We start from the raw sequence: 4,790 nt of genomic DNA on the forward strand, positions 1-4,790 counted from the left end.
AACTCAAGGGGAACTCAGGCAGCAGGATACGCCCTATTCCCAGGAGGAATAATCTTAAACCTTAAACCTGGAACCTAAACTGGGAACGCCCTAAACACGATTTATCTTAAAACCGGGAACACCCTAATCTGCCTTGGTCCTTGAGCAAGGTCACCTACATTCAATGTCGCTGCAACATGTCAGCAACATGGGGTACGCTGGCAAGGAAATTGTCATACCTACTTGGCTAATGGCTCCCAGCAGAGGACATAACACCAAAGTTACAGCATGGAAGCAGACACTGGGTCTCCACCAGACATAGAACTCACCAGCCCCTTGGTCTTGGACTTTCAGCTACCAGAACTATGAGAAATAAATTTCTGTTCTTTATAAGTCAACCAGACTTGGATATTTTGCTATAGCAGCAAAGAAGAATTAAGACACAGTGGCCACCACTGAGGGGATCCAAACAACAACTGGCAATTTCTTGATATTTATCTCTGTGACTCAAACTTTTATGCCGTCCGTGGGCAACAGCTCTAGCTTGGCCAGCCAATGTTCAGGTTGACATCCTTTCCAGATCTGTCACAGAAAGGGAGACCCTTGGTGCCTCCTGGCTATAGACAAAAGAATACTTCCTGACTTGATGTGGGGATTGACTTGTGAAGATTGGTATTAAGGACACTTGGCCAATTGTCCGGTTACATTTCTTATGCCCATTTAGCTCCCAGAGGAATTGGGATGTGGTCGTGTACCATCTGTCTCTCTGATTCCCTGATATAGTTGGCCCCATGGTCTTTTCCCTGGACATTCCTCTTCTCAAGTATCACCGTTACGACACATCTGTTGGGGGTTATTAGTGCATGATGTAAAGGGGGAGACGCACAGAGTTCAAGTTGGAAAAAGAAGGTGAAGGCAGAAACTGCACTGGATCAAGGAAGCAAACTGAGATTGTCCATTGAGAGGACATTTTCCCACTTTGGTTCAAGTTATCTTCAATGCTGCCCTGACAAAGGAACTTCAAAAATGTTTCAAGCAGCTTATGAATTAAAAGATGCTCTCCAGGTCAACATTTGTCTGGGTTGTACATTCTAATGTGTTCGTTCAAAAGTTGGTTGTGGTATGGCCATAATCTATGCAGTCCTTCAAGCAGCACTCTAAAAATGAAGGTCTTCCAGCTGAGATGATAAAGTATGCATCTTTAAATGTGGATACAGAATCCAACTTTGTGCTAACTATCTTCAAACTCTCCAATCCAGAAGAAGATGGAAGTTTTTTGACACTAAATCAACAATGCAGTTAGAGGTCAGAGGTTCAGAAAAATCCAAAGTAGTTTAGGTTGGACTCGTACATTCAAGGAGTCGATCGTTTTGACCCCAGAGTGAAGTGCAGTTACTGATGCTGCTAGGGGAGCTCCACAAAGAAAAATGGCTTTGTTTTGAAGGTAGCAGTTTTCCTGGGTGCTGTTACAATATTTACCTCAAACAGAGGCATCCTGCACCGAGCAATCAACAAAACACAAGCCTGGATGCAATTCCTACTCAGGGAAACTATTCTGAATAACCAGAACAATTAGTCCAGGAAATTGTCCTGAGTGTTGTTGGCATTTCTTTCACTTTCCATTCATTTCAACAACCAACACAACAGGGGTTTTTTTGTTGTTTTTTTTTCTTGTCCAGGCTCCATGTTAAGTGTCCTGGACCTAGAATTGGGCTCCGCAGGCTTGACCCTTGGTGCTGGAACCAAGTATCACCACCAGACTAGGTCTAGCTTCCCTGTAAAACAACCAGTAAGATAATAACCCCTGTGCTGACCTTGGGGTCACATGCAACTGATAGGCTATGGCAGGGAGTGAACAAAATGTTTTTCTCCAAAAATGTTAAGATTCTAATTTGCTCTTTTTTTGTTTGTTTGTTTGTTTTTTCTCTGACAATATCTCCTGAAAGAAGTTCATCTTAGTCCATTTTCTGCAGCTATCACAAAATACCAGAGGCTGGGTACTTTGTTTAAAAAAAAGGTTTATCTAGCTCACAGTTTTGGAAGCTGAAAGTCCAACACCAGTCAGCCCCAACTGTTTGGCCTCTGGTGAAAGCATGTGGTTGCATCACAACCTGGAGGACGGCATCATAGTGGGATTGTAAGCAAGAGAGAGTGATCACATGATGAGACAGGAAGCCAGAAAGATTCAGGAGCCACATTTACTCTTTTATGACAACTTGCTGTCACAGAAACTCACAAGGATCCTGCAAGCCCCTTCTGAGGGTAATGCTCCCAGTGACCTATCACCTTCCACTAGGCTCCACTGTCTCAACATTGCCATACTGAGGTTCATGTACCTTTAGGGGATACACTCGAGTTAGAGCCAAACAATAGTAAGACCCTTCTGAATGCCATGGTATGCTAGAGAGGTATTTGGCATCCTGACTTTTGAGATAAAAACTAGTACAGGCTCATTTGACATTTCCTCAGGTCCCAGTAGACACAAGACATCCTGGGTATATCAGAGGCTCCTAATCTTGGTCACTGAGAACACTGCCCAGCTCCAGGGTGACACTGATGCCGCCCAGTCTACATCTGAGTGGTGTCAACAGCTCTCTCCTCTCATGAAAGCCACACATGAATAGAGATTCGGGTTGATTCCCCTCTTAATTTTAGAAGAAAAGAAAAACATGCAGGGTAAAGACCCATGTTGCCAGGCTGATCATTTGGCTTTTGCCTAACTCCTGACCTCATGAGAGGTGGAGGACAAGCCTTGGTAAATATTAGATCAGTTTTTCCTTTTTGTAAACACAACCTGAAAAAAATGTAAACCAGCTGAGTTGACAGAGTCTTTGCCTGCCCCCAGTGCTGGCGTCTATAGCATCAAAGAAGGTTTACTTAGTGGCATTTTAACTTGGGTTTCCTGCAAATTAATTGGGAAGAAGGTGAACTGATAAGTCGAGGATGGAACTGGGCTTTCTTTTACACAGTTCACCCAAAATAGTGCTCTTACAGAATATAGTGAGGCTTTGTGTAGAAGACGGGTCTCGGGGTAGAAGAAACCTCATACCACAAAGTCCTGGCTGTATCCTCATTTAAAAATGGTTTGTTTCCCTGGTCCTCAGCCCTGAGGAAGATATAAGACTGGCCTGACATTTCAGATAAGGTTCTGGGATAGCAAGGTTTTCTTCTCCAAAATTAAGGTGCTAAGAAGCCAAAGGCATGGTTGCTCAGGTGACCCCCTTGATGACATAGACCACTGCTTGTATTTGTGGCTTTAGATAGTTTGAGGCTCTTCCTTTAGGTGTCATATCCTATGGCTGATTCCTCTACAGAATATAGAGCACATGATGTACACACTTTCTCAGTCATGCTGTGGCACAAAGTATGTTTAAAAGATTAAAATTCATTAAGTTGTTGGGACGCCAAGATCTATTGCTTTTATATCTAACCCAGGGAATGCCATTATTTTTCTCCATCTAAATCAGCCTGCATACCTTCATTACACACCTTCAAGGAGGGCAGCGCTTCTGTTCAGCCTCACCTCGTGAACACTTCCCTGCTGTCCCTTGCTCTGGGAAAACTTCATTAAGGAGATAGCAAACTGTGTGAGATGCTAATTAACAATGCAAGGCAGGATGTAATAAGTGCCAAGTGAGGAAGGATGGAAAGATCTGTTTTTGGTTCTGAGGATTGAACCCAGGGGTACTCTACCACTGAGTTGCATCCAAAGCACCCCCCCCCTCCTTATTTTCATTTTGAGACAAGGTCTTGCTAAGTTGCAGAGTCTGGCTTTGAATTTGTGATTCTCCTGCCTCAGCTTCCTCAGTCACTGGGATTCCAGGTGTTGGCCACCACAGCTGACTTGGAGAAATTTAATGGAGGAAAAATGAAGGGAAGGTGAGAAACAAGGCTTTCTCTTTCTATGGGGATACTGTATCTGTCTCCAGAAGGAAGAATCTGGGAGATACAGGAAAAAGAATTTTAGCTCACCAATAGAAAGAAACCAAGTAACCATCTGTTAGGGGCTGGAAAAGGACTTTTTAACATTGAGAAAACCAAATAGCCCAAGACTGGATTGGACCTACAAAACATGACTGCAGCTTACTCAGTCTGGACCACCCCCCAGGATCTGTACTGGGCCTCAAAGGATGAATGGCCTCTAGCTGGGTAGGCTGTCCCTCCCAGTGCTCCCAGACTAACCACCTCCTCATCCTTGGAAGAGCCCAGCCTATAGCAAAGCCACTTCTATGACAACCAAGGCAGGAACACTTAGCAAAGAATCCAAGATGGGTGTATGTGCGGTATACTTAAGATGTATGTATTTCACTGAATGTAAGTTTTACCTTGAAAAAAGTCTAGATAATGATATAAAGAATGAAAAATATGTCTATCTCATGTTTAAAGTAAGATGGCTAAATAATGGAAAAGACATAGATATGTGATAAAATATACATAGCAAAATGCTAGTTGTAGTACCTAGGTGGCACGTTTATGGGTATTTACCGTACAGTTTTCAGCTTTTCTATGTTTGAAAATTTTTAAAATAAAATGTTGAGGGAGAAATCTGTGTAGCAGTGTCAAAGATGGTAAATGGCTTTTGGTTTTCACAAACTGGGAATACCACAGAATATTATAATGCAGGGTTATTGAGCTCTCCCTGCTCAGTGAGCATTTTGTATATACCATCTCATTTATTTATACAAACACCTATGAAGTAAGTACCATCATCTTCACTTTGTAGAAGGGCAAACTGAGACACAAAGAGGTCTACCCAGAGTCAGGATTTGAACCAGGTCTGACTAACACCAGGACCCAAGACCATGACCCCT

The sequence above is a fragment of the Marmota flaviventris genome, chromosome 5, assembly GCF_047511675.1.
Source record: "Marmota flaviventris isolate mMarFla1 chromosome 5, mMarFla1.hap1, whole genome shotgun sequence".
In the NCBI taxonomy this organism is placed as follows: Eukaryota; Metazoa; Chordata; class Mammalia; order Rodentia; family Sciuridae; genus Marmota; species Marmota flaviventris.